Here is a 22,985-nt window from a genome sequence, read left to right on the forward strand (position 1 = left end):
CTGATCTATTTTTTGTTGTGGCACTACATCACATAAAAGTGCTAGGCATTGTTCAGTGACTAAAATCTAAAACAGGCCCTGCTTGTGGATTTACAGTTATGTTCACTTTTTGCCTAAAAATAACTTGGCTAGTAAAGGGTGTGTTTCAATTTTAAGCCTGTACAGTGGTGCCCCGCAAGACGAATGCCTCGCAAGACGAAAAACCCGCTAGACGAAAGGGTTTTCCGTTTTTCGATGCGCTTCGCAAGACGAATTTCCCTATGGGCTTGCTTCACAAGACGAAAACGTCTTGCGAGTCTTGCGATTTTTTTCGCTCCCCCCCTTTTTCTAAGCCACTGAGCCGCTAATAGCCCTTTAGCCTCTAAGCCGCTAAGCCTTTAATAGCCGCTAAGCTGCTAAACCGCTAATAGTGCTAATCCGCTAAGCCGCTAATAGGGTTGCTTCGCAAGACGAAAAAACCGCTAGACGAAGAGACTCGCGGAACGGATTATTTTCGTCTTGCGAGGCACCACTGTACTTTTGTCATCTTAGATTCCCAGTGCTTCCAGTTGCAGACATGAGATGGGTTGTAACTGCATGCGCATGATTAGTATTTAACCCAGAATCTCAACATTGTATTTAGATGCTTGCTTATTTACTCACAACAAATCACAGTTCTGCATAAAGGTGTTTATTCTTGTTACTCCATGTCTTGCCAGCGCATGGACTCCTGTGTAATTACTCTTAACACTGTCCGTTCAGCACCCCAACCCTTGACTATAGCTTCTTTGATTCATAAAGGTAAAGGTACCCCTGCCCGTACGGGCCAGTCGTGTCCGACTCTGGGGTTGCGCACCCATCTCGCTTAAGAGGCCGGCGGCCAGCGCTGTCCGAAGACACTTCCGGGTCACGTGGCTAGCGTGACAAGCTGCATCTGGCGAGCCAGCACAGCACACGGAAACGCCGTTTACCTTCCCGCTAGTAAGCGGTCCCTATTTATCTACTTGCACCCAGGGGTGCTTTTGAACTGCTACGTTGGCAGGCGCTGGGACCGAACGATGGGAGCGCACCCCGCCGCGGGGATTCGAACCGCCGACCATACGATCGGCAAGTCCTAGGCGCTGAGGTTTTACCCACAGCGCCACCCGCGTCCCTCTTTGATTCATAGAGCTGACTTATTCTCTGGATGCGGCCTGAGATTGTATTTGATCCAGCAGGTCAGAGGTCCTATATACCATTTCAAGCATGGCTTGGTTCCCAACCACTCTTCCATAATGGGGACTTGTTAGAAAGGGTATCCAGGTGCGCTAAGATGAAACAGCAAGGTCTCGGGGAAGCAGGGTATACTGCAGTCTTGGTGAGCAGGCTCAGCCTGCTTAAGAGTGGGAAACCTCTTCACACAGTGGTGCCGCAATAAAACTGCTGGCACATTTGCAAAGCTAAGCAGGGTCTGCTTTCAGATTGGATGGGAAACTATGCGCTGAGATTCCTGCATGGGGGTGGGATTGGACTAAAAGACCCTTGTGGTCCCTTCCATCTCCAGTTCTATGAATCCATGATTCTATCATTTTACTGTTTGGCAAGGAGCTGTATCAGCCGCCACCACCCCACCCCCGTCCCTTGCATCCTTGGCAAGGAGGTATATTGGCATATCTGAAGCCAGGAGAGACCATGGACCAGAAACTCCGAAAGTTTGCTTTCTGTCGCCTTTCACGCTCCACCAGTGACTTCCTCTGCAGCCATTGGGGCTGAGTCTGCTCTGCTGCTCCCCTCCCCCTCTATCATCGGTCTGTCTTCCTGCCTCCGCTTGCTGCTTTCACTTTTGTCTCCTTCCTCCTTTCCTTTCTTTTCCCTCCTCCTGCAAGGGGCTTCTGTAGGGCTGCTGTGACGGTCCACCCCAGTGACCGGATTCCTCCACTGAGATGCCCAGAGGAGCCTGCACCCCTCACCTGGCCACCCAGAGCAGCGTAGGAATGGCCAGAGGAACACACAGATGGATGAGCAGGATCTTAAACACTCTGAGCCAGAGTAGAGAGGCACGATCTTTTCACCCCCCTGAGCTTGCACTGAAAGTGCATTTATGATCTGTTCTAGAGGTGTCGCAAGTTATTGAGCAGGATGATCTTATAGGCAAACATCACTTCTTCACTTCTGTAAGCAGAACTGGGGGGCAGCAAAGCCTGTGATGGCCCAGCCCCCCTGACTCTGCTTGCACCCCGCTTGCCAGCCTACCTGGTTCCCAAGGGGGGTATCTATCTATCTATCTATCTATCATAATATATCACTTGATTTTAACAAAACATCTAAGCCAGGCATGTCCAAACTGTGTTTTGGCAGCCTAGTTCGGCCCGCCGGTCAGTTTAATCTGGCCCCTGTGGCAGTTTATTTCCTGGGTCTGGGGTAAAATCCTAAAAAAAAAAACTTCAACAACTTCAATCTTTAAAAAATATCAACAACTTTGGTTGGCCCCCATGGCCCTTCACTTCATCAAATCTTTGAAAAAAGTTTGGATACCACTGGACTAAAAGCATTTTACAAAAAGAAAAAGAACAAAACATAAGCTTAACTTTGTGGTCAGGACAGTATAGTAGGTAAGTAACGGCCCTGGCAATCCAGTGGTGGCAACTGTTTCTTGAGTGACTTCTTTACCTGTGCTGGTTTGAAATGGAAGAAAATGCTACTAGCATATGGAACTATAACTTTCATAATATTTGGCAGAAAATGCTAGTGCTATTTTCCATCTAGGAAGTTTGAGAGTTGTTGATCACTCCACAGTGATCACAGGCAGAAGACAATACTGAAGTATCAGTGCACAATGCATTCAGTTAAAAAAAAAAAAAACTTGGGGAAAGGAAACATCCAGAAAGGAGCAGTTGGCTGCAGGAACTGTCACTGCCCGATACCCCCAGTGGAAGATTTGCCCCCTTGGGAGCTGGGATAGGTTGGTGGTTGATAGCAATGGAGATTGGGCCCCTTACAGCAGCTCAGGACTGGCCCAAGTCATTTGGCACCTTAGACAAATCACACAATGGCGTCCCTCCTGCAAAGGTAGAAGGGGTGAATGAATAACTACATTGGGAACAGGCAAGGAGAAATCAAATCAATCCTACCTAATGGTTCAAATGGGAATCAAAGGCCATGGGAGTGGGGGTGGGCCCACTCTGAATCATGCTAGATGGCTGCACACACTAGGCAGGCAATACGTTCCTTGGAGACTGCCCCTGCTGCCCCTGTGGATCCTGCCACCCAAGGTGGTCACCTCACATTGCCTCATGGGTGAGCAAGCCCTGGAGTAGACGTTGAATTCGCCCTCAAGGGATTGTGGTTGGGTTGGTAGAAGGAATCTGATTTATTTTGGTTGGTGGGGGTGAACATTTGTAGTCTCTTTTTCCCATGCTACTTTAGTGTGCTCTGCTGTTAGGATTGCAGTGAAACAGGAAATTTGTTTTAGATTTTAACAAATTACAAAGAGGCTACAATTTGAGACTCAATAAATATATGTATCTTTATTCTTTGATGACTGGTTCATTAGATCAGTGTTTCCCAAGCTTAGTTCTTCTGCTGCTTTTGGACTACAATTCCCATCATCCCTGACCACTGGACTTGCTAGCTAGGGATGATGGGTGTTGTAGTCCAAAAACAGCTGGAGACTCAAGTTTGGGAAACACTGCATTAGATGACCAGTGCTTTGAAACACCTTTCAGTCAATGCTTAATTTCATATATATATGCATGCACTAATTGGAGGTGTTGAGTAGGTCTCTGAGAGCAGTAGATCCCATGGTTTCTCTCAATGGAATGAGTTGAAGGACGATACAAGCTATTTTTATTTTTGTCTAGGAAGGAAATATAAAGGAGGGCAATACTACTTGCTGTGTAATTTTCCCATTCTTTTGATTTCTCGTGAGATTCTTTCTAGATCATTGCAGTCTCCAGTGCAGTCAACTCTGTGAGTGTACTTTACCAAGAAAAAAAAATCACCCTTCCAGTTGATGAATATTGTGGTACAGTCCACCTCATAACCTTCCTGGATATTTTTATAATTTATCATCAGCTGACACAGCCTGGGTAGAATATTCTTACCACTCCCTCTGGCTGCTGGAAGTCTGAAATTACATCTTTGTCTTTGAAGTCAGGCACACTGTTAACGTTGCTATAGAGACAAGGCGGGTAATGGCCTCCACAGAGAGGAGATTGGTATTTAGCGTTTGAATGCTGCTGTACACAAGGCCTTGATTTTTAGAGTGGTTACTGAACTATCCCCTTTTAGTAAATGTTTAAAAATTACATTTTTACACGGTCTTACCAGATTAATAGTCATGGTTTATTTCATTTTAACTGCAAGGATAAAAGCATTATTCCATTAAATGGGGTGCTTTTTCCCCTCCTTTGGTTTATGCATTATTAACACAAGCTTTCTTGTTTTGCTTGTAACATTTTATAGGCTTTTTCAAACATGCAGTCTGATTTGCTCTGCTGCTCTTTTATTTTCAGAGCTTAACTCTTTCTGCTCACAATCGTTCCCCTAGGAATGGAGGAGTCCATCTTTGAACAGAATCAGGATGCTTTTGAAAATGTATTTAAAACTTAACTGTAGTTTGATTTTGAAACAACTATGGAAAAAGGTGTCCATGAGTCTTATTTTGGGGCCTTGAACCTCCTCTAGTGCTAATGAAACCTACGTTCTGTCTCTGACTTCTGTAGGAGCTGGGATTGAAGTCAGTCTGCATTTTGTCTCTTGGCTTTACATCTGTATTATATCTGTCTGTCTTTTCTCCTTGGAGAACTTGACCATTGTAATTCAGTTTTAATAAATGTAATATGTAAATTATATACTTCATTTAATTAATTTATTAGATTTATATACTGCCCTTCATCATAAATAAAAATATCAAGACAAGACTTGTTCTGTAGATATTTTTCTCTGACCACATTGCAAACTGTTGGGTGGTAAGAGAAGGAAGAAGGTTGCAAAACACATCCATCTGGCAGGCATCAGTTTCCTCTACTATAGTTTTTCTTTGCTCTATTGAAAAAAAATAAAGTCTCCTAAATTAAGATGGCTAAGAATATTCTAAACCCTTGCATAATACTTCTTTGTGTGTATTGTTCAGTGTTGTTTAGAGACTGGCAGTGCTAAATTCAGTGCAACAAGTATTTCAAAGAAGTAGGTACAGAAAGTAAGTGGCTGCAAACTTTGCTTTTTATCATTATTAATAAACCATAATAAAAACACTCTAGAGGGAATTGCAATACAGACTTCAACATTCTATGATTTTTTTTTTTAATCATGCTGTCCCTGCACAGGCTTGCAGGCCCTAAGACTTCACAGGAAGTGAGACTGGGACATAGATTCATTTCACATTAAACAAAGACAACCAAAATTAGCTAAGTATGGTTTAACATCTTTTGTAACCAGCTCATTACATGAGCTTCTGATTTCTATTAACTTGCAATGTGTGACAGTTATCTACTACATTTGTATCCTACTCTTCTTCCAAGGACCTCAGAGTGGCAGACATGAATCATAACCTCCTAGAGACCTTGTACTTTCCTGGAAGATAATAACATGCCCAAGGTCTTCTTTCATAATATTGGCTTTCACAGGTGAGTGGAACACCTTGCAGTTCCAACAACTGTTAAAGATCCTCTACTCCCAACTGTCCCTCCATTCCTCCATCCATTAGCAACTTATTCTTAAGCAGAAGAAGGAAGTACCAGGCCAGTGGATGGAACTGAGAGACAGTTGGAAGGAGAGTCTTTACATATGTCAGAAACATAAAGAGCCACGTGGAGTCTTCTCACCACGCAAGGGCTCTGTTCATAGGCTCTTGTGTAAGCTGGTTCATGGTTTAGAAGAGGCTTGAACCATGATATCCCTGGCTCAAAGCCAGCACTCCATCCACTACCTCCTGCTGGCTGAGAATGCCTCTTCTTGGTTGCCGCTCACCCTCTCCACATTAATATATTATAGGAACTCTTCAGTGAGCCCATGGTTACAGTTGTGTTCAGTTTCCTTCGTAAAGCAAATTATGAATTTTCAAGTTAAACCACATTCATGACTACTTCACAGACAAGAACCTCTTTCAGAAAACCTTTCTTTAAAGCCATCTGATGGAGCCCTTATCAAATGTTATTTCCCTTCTCCACCTTCTTTCCCCTTTTCTCTCCCCCCCCCATTCCTTTTATTTGTTCTCTGCCTTGCCTTTGTTCTCTGCCTTTGCTTACACCTCCTTTAGCAACCACCTAAAGAATGTTTGGGAGGCCGTCCACATACTTTGGCAACTGTAGGAATAACCCATGACTTCCAGATTGTAAGAGGGTCCATGGTAGAACGGTACTTTCTGCACAATAAACACACGCAGCCAACGCCTAATTTCCCGTATTCAATATGTGCTCAACCATGCACACACATCATGCCGAACCTGGCAGTGACCCAAAAATGTCCCAAAGGGGGCAGAACAGGGAGGGGAGTTTGCAGGTTTTTTCAATGGTGTTTCAAATATACGCAATCTCACTTAAATGTGTGGTGCCTTGGAACGTAACTCCCACGTATATGGGGGATTGACTGTATATGTATATCATTTCTCTTTCCAGTTTAAGTTCTCATCGTAGGAAATCGGGGACAAAATGACGTGGTTTCTGTAATATCAGTACACTTTTTGCTGTACTGGACAAAGACAATTGAATGCTTAGCATAACTTGATTAGGCTGTCATTAGGTATAGCAGAACTCCCAGAGTACCCTCCCAACTATCTTAAAAACGGTAGTAAATAAAAGCATATAAGAGAATAATATTCTACTTATAGTGTTCTGCACATCTATTTTCTTGGAGTAAAATGGACAGAATACCAGTAGACCAGCAAAACATTAACAGGATGGGAGTCCAGATGGTGTTTCCATGCATAATCCATATCCAGGCAGCACTAAAATCTTGTCTGTACTGAGGATTAGTCCCAGTTTTGAGCTCTGGTAGCCAGCAGAATCTCTTGCCACAGTCTGTTGCGAAACCTTAGTGAATGAAAGCCACATTTTGCTCTTGTGAATTTTAGCTCTTTTCCATGCTTGTTTAAGTTTTCAGCAATTGCTGCTCACAAATTGTAGAAATTGGAGCTAATGCTAAACTAGTTATATGCAATAAAACACTAAACAGTCATACGTACTGTGTATTCTGATTAGCGGCAGCTGTCCAAGGTCTCAAGCAGTAATTTTTCCCAGTCTTGCTACTTGAGATCTCTGAACTGGCTGTGCTAGGGATTCAATCTAGGACCTTCTGTGTGCAAAGTGTTTGATCTGGCAGTATGTTAAAGATGAACCAATAATGGGAAAGGTTACGGCTATGTTGCTGCAAATTTAAACCATCTTGTAAGTGTTCCTGATAGATGAATTGCTTCAGTGACAACATACAACCCAAGAGACAAAGATACATTCCCCAGTCTCCTATTGTGCTGTTACACAAATTTTAAGACCTTCTCTCTAGTTGTCTGTTTTTCATTGTTATATAAATGCTTCAGCTTCAATTTATTTTTGTATAAATGAGCCTCATTATACAAGTTGCTGCTTAAGTTTCCATTGAAACCAAGTGTATAAGGTATGTTTGGGTTTGGAAAATGGCCAAAACATCAAGTTCAGCAGAAGAAATAATTTATTATGGCACCAATTTGACCAGATATGAACTCCCACAATGTAGCCACTTTTTTGAGGTCCTGCCATGTGCTGCCATGACTCTAGCAATGTGTACCCCCTCTAACAAGTTGGGGGATGAGTGGAACTGATATGGGCTAGTCTGGCTGGTGTTAATGGGTCAGTTTTGCAGAATTCCTCTATTTCAGCAGGCATTTTAAATAAGTTTTCTGTTTGTATAATTAATTTTAATTTACTTTATTCACAATACGCTTTTTAAAATGTTTATATGCATGCAGAATCGGTGGTTAAGTGGTGTTTAAATAGTTGAAATAAATATTTTGAATTATGCTATTCACATTTGTATTTGCACGTTCAGAGCCCATGAGCTGTGTTATATGAATCAATTGTGCATGAACTGATTGGAAGAGGCAATTTGCTCAGCATCTCACAATGACAAAGCACACATTTAGTCGCCTTTAGAATCTCCCCAGATGATCTTGCACTTCAGTATTCAGATCTATTTATCTTTTATGCCTGTCCTTCTCTATATATATCATTGGCTGATGTCTTCTGATCTCATAGTGTGAGGTTTTACATGCAGAGGTGTTATGACTTCTCGGGTTGCCATTGCTTTACCTGCTTATATAATTGCACAGAATCTGGATAGTCCTAAGCCCAGGCATGTAAGTGCAAAGGAGGACTTGGGAGATCTTAAAATTGGCATTATTATATCCATGAAAAACCTTAGTTAAACTGCACTTCTTAAGTATGGTTTGGACATCCATGGTTAATGAAATCAGGTCGAGTAGTTTTCAGAACCTTTCAATGGAGAAAAATGGAAATATATAATGATTTTAAGGTATTAATGCATTTGGTTATGTTATTTACATAATAATTTTGAGGTTTACTATAGGCATCAAAGGGACCTTTTAATGTATCTTGATGTAATCAGAAATCTATTTCATTAAATGCTGATTTAAAAACAACAACACCAAATGTAGCATATAATAAATGCTTGGTTTCAAAATCAAAATTTCACTAATATTGCTGGTCTTCTTTTTGGTCTTTATTTTGGTGCTTATTTTAACAAAAGCATTTAAAGTCTGTCATCTGTTTTTCTTTTGAGTGTCAATTTCCATGGCAGGACTGTAGTAAAATTATGTAGGCTTTATTTAGTAGAGTGAAGGGAGTTAGAACATTGATATCTCTTCCTTTTATGTTTGGCTTGGTTTTATGTATCAAAAAAGCAGCTGTCTCTAGGAGAAAACCTCAAATTGGGATGAAGTGGGTAAGCAGTTAGAATTCAGCAGCAGCTTTGTGCAAAGTGAGTCTAGTGCATAATAATTTTACACTGGGAGAGGTATGACTGGGTTCTGTGAATAATTTGATTACTAAAATGCATTTACTCTTAGGTTCTGTTTTAAATGTTTTTTTATTTGGTCATTCAGAAATTTTTTTGAAAGAGATACTACACAACAGTCCTGCTTTTTAAAAAGACTTGTTAAGCTTCTTTCCAACACTTTTTTTTTTATCCTGTGGAACATGTACCTTTTGGCAAATGTGATTTGTTGCTGGGTATTGTATGAAACAGCAGTGTGTTACACAATGACTAAACAATATAAAGTGATATTTTGAATCTCTGCCCACCCCTCGCATTTCAAAGTGTCAAAAATTCCTATTTTCTTATCATGAATAAGGCCACACCTTGGAATAAGTTCTATGTTTTCTTCTTCCAGTGGTGTAGCTTCAAAGGCATGGCATAAAAATTTCCAAGTGCATTCAGTCTGGTCATAACAGTATGTAGTGCAGTTGAATTTCTATAGGAATCAATTTTACTTTTAATTACTAAAGTAATTTTTTGAAGAGCAACTTCCAGCAGCATTCTGTGGAACTTTCTTGGTTTTAGCACTTAAATGAGGCTTCTTCTTTCCGGAGACAACAGAGAAAGCTGTTTTGAAAATTACCAGCCCCCTACTTGGGAACTTTTATCCTTTAAAAGAGCTGACAAAATCTGAAGTTCTAGTCAAGGCAGCCTTGCAGGGGAGCATTGTATGCACAGCAGGACTTCTGAGACCCTTGTTTATGAAAACAGCCCTTTGCACTGCCTTTGAAATTCCAGGGGTCTTCAGAAATGATGCTGCTGTTGAAGGATTTGTTGTTGGGGCGGGGAGAAATGAGAAATCCTCGTGTGCAAATACACATGCAAGAAACTTACTGTATCAGGCCCTGAGCCTAAGCATTTTTTGTAGTAATTAACAGTACTATGGGTAGTTGCACATAAATGAAGCTGTAGGCTTAGTTGCCAGGTTTATGACTATGATAGGGAGATTGTTAATTACATTCATTTAAAATATGTAGATTGTCTGTTGCTGTCCGGGTTATGATGCATTACTGATGTGGCTTGTAGTCCTGTTCAAGTTGTTCTTCCTTGCTCTAAGCTTTTCTTCCAAATGTGTACATTTTATGTGATTGAATGAGATTCAGTTGCAAACTAGATATAGTATAGCTTTGACGTATTTTTATTTAAATTAAAAACATGAAAGTTAAAGTTGCTTAGAAACCTGAAGTGGAAGACAAATGTTGGGAATCATTCGTAATTGTGGCAAACTGAACACATTTAATGCAGCTGAATTGTCTGTGGATGTTAATGAAATGGTGTGTAAACTCAAGACCCTTGGGGAACTTCTAAAAATGTTTATAAGTCACACTAAAGCTGCAGTCCTGTGCCCACTTCGTCCCAAGTAATTCCCACTGAAATTAGTGGGATTTACTTCCAGGAAAATGTAGCTAGAATTTTGCTCTACATCCTTGTTATATAATCTATAATATAGATAGTGACTTGTTTAGCTTTCTCTATGATTGGTTAAAAAGAATAAAAATTGTAAGCTTTTGTAAATATGAATGCTACCATTCATTATTGTAAACAGAGTTCCAGCTTTGAATTATTACTGATTAACAACATTTATTATTATGGCAAGTAGTATTACCACTAAGAGTAAACATAAAGGGTGGAGGTGAGCAACATTACAACATTAGCTTTTAAGACTTCAATGACAATGAATTCTCGTTTTCACCACTTTAAAAAAATAAATCTTGGTCTGATTTGTGTTTGTTTGCTTTTGACTGGTCAATTTTGAATATTAGATATAACAAGGCTTTACACTTAAGTTTTCACAAAAAGCCTGCTAAAGCCAGTGGCATTGGACTTTCTGATTACATTTACTTTGCTAACTCCCAATGGCCTTTTTCGATTAGTGGGAGGTGTTGCACTCCACCCCCTCTGATGATTCGTATATTTTTGCTTGACATATTGTGTGTTTGTCTACATTTTTAAAAATAAACATTCCAGTTGAAAACGGAATTCAGTAAACCTGTTTCCCTGCCTGTAGGAGGCTTACTGGGAAACCCGTATTAGAACCTAAAAGGTTACCTGTCAGTTGGAGGAAGGAAACAGAGATCAACCACAGTCAAGTCAGAGCAATGTGGCTATTAAGCCTGATGTTTATTACTGCTGTTGCAACAGGGTGCTCACTTACCCCACACAGGAGGAAGGAGGAACCCAGAACAATGGTGTGCAAGCCCTTATATGTTTTGAACTTGCCCACCCTGTAGCTCAAGACCACCCCCCAAAAACATGATACATGCATCACAGAAGGAGGTGGGCTACAGCAGAAACACATCACAGGGGGGCGATTACAACAGAAATCCTGTCTGGCAGGATACTGATAATGGTCACATGATTGCTTTACCTGGGCAGCCTAGCCATTCCTTTTGAGATTCTAAATACTTATTTCCTGAATCCAGGTCACAGGCTCACCCTATTCATACACTATATGCCCTTAAGACAGGATTTGTGAGCAAAGAGACAATGGGGAGGTTTTCCCATTTCCTTCCTCACTGCAGAGAATATTTGAGGTGGTTGGAAGAGTCAAAATGGCTTCAGAATTGCTCTCCTGTACTATTTCAGACACGTGGTTTATATACTTGCGTATGTGTTTGCCTTGTACATTTATGAACATATTATTTTTATATATGTGAGACCTTAGAATTCCTATAACACAATCTAGCATAATTTCAAAGTGAAAACGAAGTTATTTCTTCTCCTTCTAAGAGCTTGGATTCTGAGATGCCTTCTACATATGCTGGGCTCCTTTTATTTACAGAAGAGTCTTTGATACAGAGGAGACTGTTGCCTAGTAGAAGGGAGAAGGCATTTTCACTCTTGTTTCCCTGACAGCCCCCTGTGATGATACCTGCACTGTTGAAGAGGATTTCCCCAACACTCCAGAGCAAATTTTCAGGAAGAGGGGGAGTCATAGCAGCTGCACAAGAATGGGTAAATTGGCAAAACATTCCTATTCCCTGCTTTCCATCAGTGGGAGCAGTTCCGCTCACAGCTTCTTGGGATGCAAGCCAGTATCTTATTTTATTCATACTAGAAATGCAGTGATGAGAACAGAAGGCAAGATGCGAAGTGTGGTAGAAAAACAATTGTATACAGGTTTGCAAGGTGCTGCGTTTTGTTTAGTTCTTGCTGTAATCCCACAGCTTTATAAACAACTTCCCCAGTTAAAAAAAAATAAGAGAAAGGAGAGCGGGGAGAGAATCTGTGTTTTGCTAGTCTTCCACATCATCAAGTTGGTTTAGTACTGATAAAGTTTCACTCATCTCAGTAGGTCAAGCTGATATCAGTTTGACTTTAAAGGGCTTAATTTTGGCAGGATCACATCCATTGGTTTAAAGGGCTAGGAATCAGCTTATATGTTTTATGTAATATTTAAAGTTCATAATAAAACAGTTAATAACTAACAGTATCCGTTTTCTTATTTATAGAGTGATACATTTCTCACAGTATCCAATATCCCCTGTGGGCCCATAACAAAGAATCAGCTGCTTAACAGTGTAAATGCAGTATAGACACTTGTTAGTGTTGGCTGCCGAGGATAGAAAATAATTTTTATCTCTATCTATCTATCCATCCATCTATCTATCTGCAGTTCTTGCTTTTAAAAACAGAGCACAGACCACTATGTGTTTGGGAGGGAATCCCCATAGGGCTCAATTAATCCCTTTTGCTTCCCTCCCTCCTCCCGTCTGTTCATAACCAGGCACACACACAATAACACACAGCGTCATTACCATTCCTCACATTTATTTATTTAAAACCTTTATATGCCACCCATTGTCAAAATTTATTCCAGGGCCGTATAGAACAATATCACATGATACTTTGAGCCGCCTCTTCTCCCCAAGATGTACATTGTCAAATAATGCAAATGTTTCCTCTGGTTGCCTCAAAGACATTTCTTTGCTAGTATCTAGCCCCGTTTATGTGTTAGTCTTCAGTCAATTCAAATTGTGTGGGGAAGAGAGCAGGGCCATGCACACCAACCCACCCTCTGCCATTGCGTCAGCTATCAGTACTGCCCTCACACTATCTATTCCTTGGGGACATGTCTGCAGAGGGGAAACCTGTCAAACCGTTTTCTGTGACCAACTACTCTGCAAACACAAGTTAATAGGTCTCTCTTCATCTTCACATACGTTTAAAATAAAATTTAAAAATCAACAAGTTCTTTTTCAGCACCCGTGTTTACAGCTATCTATGCTTGATTCACTACATGAGATGGTGGAAAACAAGATCATATACATATCGCTGTAGTGTAGCGTAGGGAGAATTAAGACATATGAGGTAGCTTTCAACGAAATAGTTGCACTAGCGCAAGCATCAGCACTACCTCAACAGAATTCCTCCCTCCTCCACTTGCCCACCCCAAATCTGCTCTGGAGGGTTGGGGAAACCTCCAAATCAGATTTAGGGGGGACACGGGGTGAGATTATTCTGTTGTGCAGCACTGATGGAACGATCTACTTAAAGCGATGTTGAATACAACCCATAGATTATGCATGCTTCTGTCTCTTTATTAAACTTTCACTATATCTTTAATCTTATCAAAGACAGGCTGTGCATTTTGGAGGGCACATCAGAGGACTCTTGAATAAAACAGCTTTCCACACGCCACCCTCTTGTTTTGTTTCCATAAACTCTTCCCTCAAAGGGAAGCAGTCACTGATTCTGCATGCTCCCTTGCATATTTGTAGAATACGGTATTTCTTAATATGTGATGCTGTGTTGCCATGGACTCAGCTGCATGGTTTATTAACTCATGTTGTGATCTTTGACTCTCCAGCCTTGTGTATGTACAGCCTGCATTTGGTGTGACACCAGGGGCATGTGTGTGGCTCTGATGGGTGCCATACGTCTGCTGAATCAGCCTTTTCTCTTCCTCAAGATTAGAAAAGCAGGTGTTAAGTCTCATTTTGAGAATTTATTGTTATCTGCCGGTGGCGCTTTAGAGACTGCTCTGCTTACCCACCAAATAGCCAAATGCAGGCTAATAGCATGTTCAGGCCATTGAAGCCTAAAATCCTTCTAATTCCTTCCCCTAATGAATAATCCCCCGTTTCTGTATGCGCTTAGACTGCGGAAGATCTAATTATGAGATACCTGGTGTAAGAAAAATTTAGTGCTGAAAATTAGAAAAAAGAATTTTTAAATAGTTAATAGATTTGCACAGTGGTTTGTTTATAAATCTGTATAAAAGTAAACATCCTTGGGGATATTGATTGCCTAGGATGAAAAGAATTTTAAAATGTTTCTTCTTGATGGGTTAATCACTCATAGTTTATAGGGATGGATTGTCAGTTCTGCTTGAAGTCACTCATTTTCAACCCTTCAAGACCTTGTAAAGATGTGTTTGGTTAAGTAAATTAGTCAGAGTCAAAAACCACAATAAGTATGGTAGAATGAAGGCATGATTCTGGTAAAGCTCTAATCTTGATTAGATTTCTTTTAAACTTTGAAAAATACAGAAAAGCAATCCAAGCACCACTGTGGCTGAAATCTTAAATTGTAATGAGCACTGGAGGACACAGAATGTGTTAATCTTCAAGCTGCATGATTATTTTGTGTTGTGAAAGGTTAGCTTTTCAATTGCAAGCCTTAATTACTTTTCAAATGAATATTTCATAACAGTTATTTTTTCATTGACTATACAACTGCACTGCTTATTTTATTTCTTATTTGGTAGACATCAGTTTTCAGCAGCTTTAAATTCATTTAATTCCCCCCCCCCCATCACTCCTACCACTGTTTCTGGCATCGAAGGATTAGAAAATATGCATAATATTTCCTGATGAGTGATTTGTACTATATGTTGAAATTTTTCAAACCCATTTTCAATGCATTTTTGCACAAAGCTTCACAAATATTCTTACACAATTGACTGAAAACTATAAGGAGCACCACTTTAACAGTAAATAGTGAAATCTTGGTTCTGCTAGGGAATTTCATTTAACTAAAACGTACCACTGCTGCTGTCTAATATCCATGTAGCATCAAGTGTGCAAGATTCTGCACACACCAAGAAATTTTCAGCTATTGTGGCTAGTGACATGTTATGCCCTTGGACTTTGGGCCTGAGCCCTAGGTATGCTTAAAGTAGCTGTTTGGACTCTTAAAACAGAATGGCCATTGTGTTGATAAAGAACATATTAATACAGAACATGAATATTCAAAACTCTGATCCCCAATCTCCCCCTGCCCCCATATTGGATAGGTGGCAAACCTTTGGACAATGACAGATCTATTGAAAGAGGCATTGTACGCATTATACCTCCTAATGGTACAGTCTGTCTTGGCTTGCTTTGTGTAGAACTGGTGTTGTTGTTTTACCCTCTAATTCAAGATACTTTTTAAAAAATCAGGTGCAATAGTCATTTGTAGATTCAGCTTGTGTAGATGAAATTGCATGTTTTGAACAGTGTAAACACATACTTTTACATTTTCTTGGTGGGAAAAGCATTACATTTGACAACAGTGTAATTAAGGATGCCTTACCATTCCCCAAATATTGATTGATGATGATGATGATGATGATGATGATGATGATGATGAAGATGATGTCATCATTCAGTGTGCTGTTTGTAATTTCATGTTAGGTCTCCATTTATGCATAAGGTAGGTCCTTTCTAATAATTAATACCAACTACTACCACCACCAATGGTAGAAGGGAGCTCAATTGGCCATATATGTGATGTGTAAAATAAATTGTCATCATTTAAATCTGCTGTATATTAATTGAATTGACTGCTCACTAGTTCTGTCATTGACCTGGTTTACATGTCACACTCAGCCAAATGTGTGTCTCAGACATTTTGCTCCTCTCTGATCATGGTGCACTGAGCTAAGCCAAGGTTTAGATTAGGGGGTCATCTAAATCAGAAGTTATGTGAAATTAAGCTTGCTTGCTTATGTATGTATGTATGTATTTAGACAGCTTAAACACAAGCCCAGGTTTAGACAACACACTAAGCCAAATCTTGGCTTAGCTCAGCACAGTGCAGCAGCCCAATGGTCCAGTGAAGAGCAAAGTGGTTGTAAGTTTCTCTCTGCGAGCCACACACTTGTGCACCAACACTAAGCTATTACAGTGGTACCTCGGGTTAAGTACTTAATTCGTTCCGGAGGTTTGTTCTTAACCTGAAACTGTTCTTAACCTGAAGCACCACTTTAGCTAATGGGGCCTCCCGCTGCTGCTGCCGCCGCACTGCCAGAGCACGATTTCTGTTCTCATCCTGAAGCAAAGTTCTTAACCCGAGGTACTATTTCTGGGTTAGCGGAGTCTGTAACCTGAAGCGTATGTAACCCGAGGTACCACTGTATATGAGAGTAAATTATTCACTTGTTCCACAGCATCTACCATTTTACATATTTGAATCACATTTCTTCTTAGCTGTTCATTCTGAGCTGGTGTACTACTCTTTTAAATATTTTATTCAATATGAGGGCTTTTGACATATCAGATCATTTTAATTTTTTAACACTTTTTCCAGTTGTAACTTTTTGGCATGGGGTCTCTCTTATCTTCACAATACTGAAATGGGGTTGGGGAGAATGTGCCTACACTTAGCAAGGCCCAGAAAGTAGTGCATATCGAGCAGAAAAATAAAGGGGAGAAGCTGAAATTCACAGATAGGTTAGATGTAAACAGTCACTACGGATGACCCTGTGCTGTTAGGTAATAAGAAAGAGACACAAGACTTTGGTTCTTCTTTTCCCCAATGGGACTGGAACATTCCCATCACAGAGGAAAATGTGTATCGTTAGGTTGATCTGGTCTAGGCTGCACCTCGCTCCTTCAGAGCTATTGGTTACAGATGGGCCACAATGCAGCTTTAGGTCTGCAGCACAATCCTATACATACCTACTCAGAAGTAGTAGTAACTTCAATTGAATCTACACAATCTTAGTTCCAGGCAAGTTGTTATACTATTGCTGCCCATGTAACCAGTTCAGTGCCCAATACTTTGTCATTTGGATTATTTTCTTAATGTTGCCTCACAGTTTGATGCAATCAGGGAATCTATGTGCACTGAAGTACATACAAAAATTTGTGTGTGTGCAAATAACTTTTATGTTTCTCATTATTCTAATACTATTGCTTCCTTCTTTGTGGACTATTTTAGGAGGGAGTGTTGTAAATCATTCAGTATGATGTGTGGATGTTTTTTGTCCACTTGCTTGAGTATAATAATTAAAATGGTTCCTAGAACAGGTCCTACAAATCCCCAAGGCACCCCACTCTCCATTACAATAATGGGCCAGTTTCAACCTGCCGATATTTCCTTTCTTTTATTTTCCTCCCCGTCACCAATTCTAAAAAAAAGCTTTTATGCCAGTGCTAGGGAGCATTTACGGAATGTTTGATGTATTGGTAAGACAGCATGTTTTTCTGCTAAACTAATATAACTGGATAATTAAGTAGAGTCTTTTTGTGACTTGATGCTCCTGCAACATATTAATAATCTTAAATAGAACCATAATACTGGAGAATGATAATACGTTAAAAAAAATACAGTATAGAGTAGTGAAAAAAATCAAAAGATTTGACACCCCATTCCTGAAGACCTTCCATGGGAATCATTTGGGACTTGCTTCTAAATAAAGTGTTTAGGATCAGGTTGTCAGTATGCTTTGAGCAGTTTGGTTCAGCAGGTGTCTATGTCCTGGGGAAGCGCAGTCTGTTGTCCTGCTATTCAAAGATCTCTTTGTATGAAGAACCCTTTATTAAGCCTTTGAGGCTCTTGGGCAAAGTGGATTTTAGCCCAAGGCGTGCCCTTAATATGTCGAGAAACTTGCTGTAGTGCCCTGTGTTGCCACGACAGCTTTTGAACCTCAAAGAATTTCCTAACGCTATAGAACTTGAAGAACAATAATGGTGAATGATTTTTCTTCATTCAGTATTTATATTCCATTTCCTTTCACACTAAAAAGAAAGTACTGAAAAGTTACATGAAGTGAATTCAAGTCAAAGGTGTTTAACATATGTGGAGGAAATGAAGCATAGATTCAAGCAGTGATCAATGAAGTATAGCATTGTATGATCATTATTGAGCAATAAAGCAGGGTAGGAATTATCACAAGAATGTATATGTCATTCATCATGCCTTTATTTAATACTTCTTTTTCTTGCTTTCTTTCTTTTTATTGTCTCCTGTGTTTTATAGTCTTTGATCCTATATACAAGAATCAGATTCCCTCCTCATTTCTCTGACACTTTCACCCATCGTTATACAATGTTGAGCTTCAAGCAGAATTCCAGGGGAAATCTATGCAGCACATACTTTAAAACCATTTGAATGGCCTTAAAATATCTTATGTGTTACCTGCTTGCTTCAGTTTTTGCCTGAAATGTTCATTCCCCACATATATTATCAGAACGCTAGCAACTTTACCTGCTGAGAAACTAACTTACATTAAACACAATTTCATTAAAATCACAACATTACACTTTTAAATCCAGCTGAGCTTTTGTGCTTAATGCAGGTATGAAATGTGCTGCAAAATAGAATCATTTGCTATATCAGGAGATGGAGAATTAGGCCTTCTAAATAGAGCTCTGAGGTTTTGCTCTGTGTGTAACTGACGGGGAAATTGCTCTTTGGGCCTTTCTGTTTCATTATTTGCATAAAGATAACTAAGTCACCCGTAAATAGTATATTCCTAGTTTGGGCCATAATAGGAAGGTATGAGAGCTTCCCGTACACCTGCTGCACTGCTCTGCCCCTATTCCCACATACAGTATTCACGCTGAGCAATAGATCACAGCACAGAAGGTCGTCAAAGTATCCAGCAAACATGTCTTCAAGCTCCTGTTACCCAAGAGTTGGAATAAGATGTGTTTTCAGTAAAACACATCCAAAAATTCATCTCCTTTTATTATCTTATTACTTCCCACCCCTAGAAACAGGACGCAGATAACTTTTCAGTCCGTTATATTTTTAGTACATGATATTATTTAAACTCCAGGGCAGTTCAGTATTTGTAAAGTGTTATGAGATAATTTGATTAAGTATGTGATATATGTATGTAAACATAAGGACACAATTCTACTAAATACGTATAGAGGCCTGGTTTACACATCATGTGAAGCCAAAACCCATGACTTGTGCAAACCTGCAGGCTCTGGGAGAGAAGATTGTGATGTCTTTGCTTCTGTCTGGTCATTCTGCTGCTGTGCTGTGCTGTGCTGAACTAAGCCGTGGCTTGGCTTACTGTGCCATCTGAACCCAGACCCATGGCTACAGTTTCCTCTCTGAGATCCCACATACTCACATGTTCTTACCAAGCTATACAGTGGTACCTCGGGTTACAGATGCTTCAGGTTACATACGCTTCAGGTTATAGACTCCGCTAACCCAGAAATAGTACCTCGGGTTAAGAACTTTGCTTCAGGATGAGAACAGAAATCGTGCAGCAGCGGCAGCAGGAGGCCCCATTAACTAAAGTGGTGCTTCAGGTTAAGAACAGTTTTAGGTTAAGAACGGACCTCCAGAACGAATTAAGTTCTTAACCCGAGGTACCACTGTAGTTTGGCTTAGTGTGACATGTGAATGAGGCCACTGTAAATTCTGCAGGTTTCAGTGAAATAGATTAAAGCGAATGCTTAACTCTTCTAAGAATTAAGGTCTAGCAGGATCATGCTTTAGGTTAACCTAAGAACAGCCTTCAGGATCAGGCCAGTGACCCATGTAGTGCGGTATAATCAGTGCTATTTTTCCTGGGGGGACACAGGGGGACGCATACCCCTAAACATTTTGTGAATCTAGGTTTGGCCTCATTGAGGGGCAGTACAGTGGTACCTCTAGATGCGAACGGGATCCGTTCTGGAGCCCTGTTTGCATCTAGAAGCAAGCGTAAGTAGCAATGGCACGTCTGCGCACGCGCGTGTCGCTTTTCGTCGCGCATGCGCATGACGTCATTTTGAGCATCTGCGCATGCGTAAGCACTGAGTATACCGCTCACCAGCCAGATGCCTATGGGAATCCCACAAGCAGAACCCGAGCACAAGAGCGCTCTCCCCTCCTGTGGTTTCTCGCAACTGGTATTCAGAAGCATGCTGCCTCTTACTGTGGAGGCAGAGCAAATAGCGAAGCTAGTAGCAAAGTTTGTTTGGGGTTTTCTCCTTTAGCTGCCTCCTTACAGGAAAAAGATGTAGGTAAGATGCCTTTCACTTGCAGCAGTTAGCTGTGGCATAAGCAACACTAATGTCCCTTCTGAATCACAAAAGAATATCCTCCTGGAACATTCTGCTAACACACTTTGCAGGGCTAATTTAGAAGTGATTTCCCTTAGGACGTTCACACTGAAAAATGTATTGTTCATTCAGAGATGAAATTTTTGTTTATTTGTTTGTTTGCTTGCTTATATGTTTCTTTTTGCTTGGTTTAGTAACTATCTTAATGGGAAGAAGGAAACTCAGACTCGTATAAAAAGCACATTATAGCATGTATTTTAAATGCAACATTTATCATATGCATTTTTATAAAACCTGGATGGCTACCTTCAACCTCATTGCTTTTAACTGACTGTAGTAACTTAAAAAAAAAATCTTCTGGGAGCTTTATCTTATAAAGTCCTCTAATAATAAAGCCATGTGAGATTATTATTCATACACCTTAGTGTCCCACAAGGGAGACATTATGAACTCTTCCCTTTTACTGAATGTCCCCTATATTTTTTTTTAAGAACACATGAAGTTAAGGTTATCACATAATATTTCTAGTAAATAGTCCTTATGATAAGCTAGTGGAGTGTGGGAGTGGTTACATCTGTGAAAGAAAAAACACTGGAGAGAAGATTGAACAAAATGATTTTCAAATAAAATAATCAAAAGCACACAAACCTTTTTAAATGTCCGTTTTGTAATGGATACTTCAAATGCCAAAGAGAGACACCTTGAAATGGCATATATTGAGAGCCTTGTAGCTGAAGGGAGACTGTGTAGGGGAAAGACTGTGTTAATTCTATCCGTGGTTGGTATCACCTAGAGAGCAGAGGTTAATGTTTCAGAGGGAGAGGAAAGGCAGTTTGCATGCAACTGACATTGAGGAAAAGAGAGGTGAATATTTTAATACCCAGAGTCGAGGCCATACGTGTGGGCCAGGCTCTTTCTGGGTGCCTTTGAGGAGGAACAGAGAACTGAAGACTGCTTGCCCCTCCCCATTCCTTCTTTTAAAAACAAATAATCCGGCTTCTCATTCTACATAGTTTGGTAATGCATTATTTCTGGAACGCAGCACTACTTCTGATCACTAATGTTTTTCTGGAACTTCTACATTTTGATTTGCGGATTAAATTATAGTACACATTAAATGTTTTATTCATTCTGTGAGTGCAGTTGTAGCAGCTGCTATTGGCATCAGTTGAAGGAAGAGTTGATACCTTATCGGTGTACAGAGTGAAAGATGAGGCTCTTTTCTAAATATGTTTGTCTTTTTACCTCAGGCAGTGTGAGACAAGCCACTTCCAATGGGGGGAAAATAGCTTTACATTTTTAAAGCACAAAATCATGTTGAGCAAGAATATGTATCTACCACACTGTTTCATGGTGACTCAAAACATTGGGCCTGCTAGCTCCTACAGATTAATTTGGCTGGCAGTCTCAGACAGATGTCTCTCCAGCCCCTTCCATTTAAGATCCTTTTAACTGGGGATGCTGGGAATTAAACCTGGTAGGTTAACACATGTGCTACACGCACTGTTCCTTTGTACACACTGCCTTCATTGCTCGCATCGGTATGGGCACCTTGGTAATGGGCACATTTTCCCTTCCTTTTGTTGCCTTTATTGTGTGAATTTATAGAATCAATTGATTCCAGCCTCTTGTATAGTAATCCACCATCTTTCTCCCACAGCTCTGTTCAGTAAAAAGCGCAGCTAGTAAACTAGGATAGAGGGTAACCCGATAAAGAAGAAAACAGGGCCTTTTGCCTTCAATACTTGTGTAGGAGAGTTGATTACAACAGTTGCAGCTGGCATGGCATTTCACCTGGCTAACCTACTGTGACATCAGCACACAATGTCTCAGTTTTGGTCCCTGATACGTCCATGTAGGGCTGGGAAAGGCCCTTGTCTGAAATCCTGGAGAGCTTCTGCTAGGCTGTGCTGACAGTGGATCCAACATTGTAAGGCATCTTCCTACATTCCTGCCTGTGTTTTGAGAATACAGCATTCAGAATTATTTAAAAAGGTTTATCATTTGGTAGAAATTTTAAAAACTTTGTAAGAGTTAGAAGCAGTGTTTGGACAACAGAGGTTCAATTTCTACACAAATACACACTCCTATTCTTTGTTTTTACAATAGTGAGTAATAAAGAACACCTGCCCATTTTGACTACATGCACACTATATATAGAGAGTGCTGTACAGTAATAGATTAATTCGCTTAGTAAGGGGTGAAATGCAGCTGTAGAAGAAAATAACTCTTGCTACTTAATTGTTTTTACTAATACCTGTAGCACTTCAGAAACATACAGAGTTCATTGGAGACCACATCTTGTTAATTCTCCCCAAATAGCACCAGAAATATACCAATATACCTGTGTGAGGCTTAGAACATAAAAAATATCGGAAATCTTTATACACTCTCTGAGGGCAAAAAGAGCCTCTGTTTGTATTATTTTAAATGGCTAAATTCCCTTCACCAGAAGCATATCAGTTGATGGGCCTCTCTCATCCTCTCATCGTAAATGAAAGACTAATCAGATGAATTCTTTACATTCCTATGGGCTGAAAAAGAGAGAATATTTGATTTGAAAGTCTGCAGAATTGCCACTTGGTGGTCTCTGTGAGCATTCTCTGAGCAACACTTTGACTGTGACATCGTTTTTCCTCAGTGGATGTTTCCTATAGGCTACATGTCCTCTGGACAGCAGTTGAATGGGTTTTCACAAAACTCAAAAGCATTTTTTCTTTCGTCTCCTTTTTCTTTTATCAGCTTTGTCAAGGAATACAGTTTTATTTTTAAGTAAGTTCT

At 40.2% G+C, this 22,985-nt stretch overlaps 1 protein-coding gene and 1 long non-coding RNA gene across 20 annotated transcripts in view; both read left to right on the plus strand.

The window, feature by feature from the left end:
- Positions 1-22,985, plus strand: part of ARID1B (AT-rich interaction domain 1B) — a 351,760-nt gene that overhangs the window by 112,191 nt on the left and 216,584 nt on the right. The window lies entirely within an intron of this gene.
- Positions 2,256-8,634, plus strand: LOC310760106. Its single transcript, XR_014546778.1, has 2 exons — positions 2,256-3,515; positions 3,656-8,634. It is a non-coding gene; the product is annotated as an uncharacterized lncRNA (long non-coding RNA).

This window comes from Podarcis filfolensis (genome assembly GCF_964270895.1).
Source record: "Podarcis filfolensis genome assembly, chromosome: 3".
NCBI classification, from domain to species: Eukaryota; Metazoa; Chordata; class Lepidosauria; order Squamata; family Lacertidae; genus Podarcis; species Podarcis filfolensis.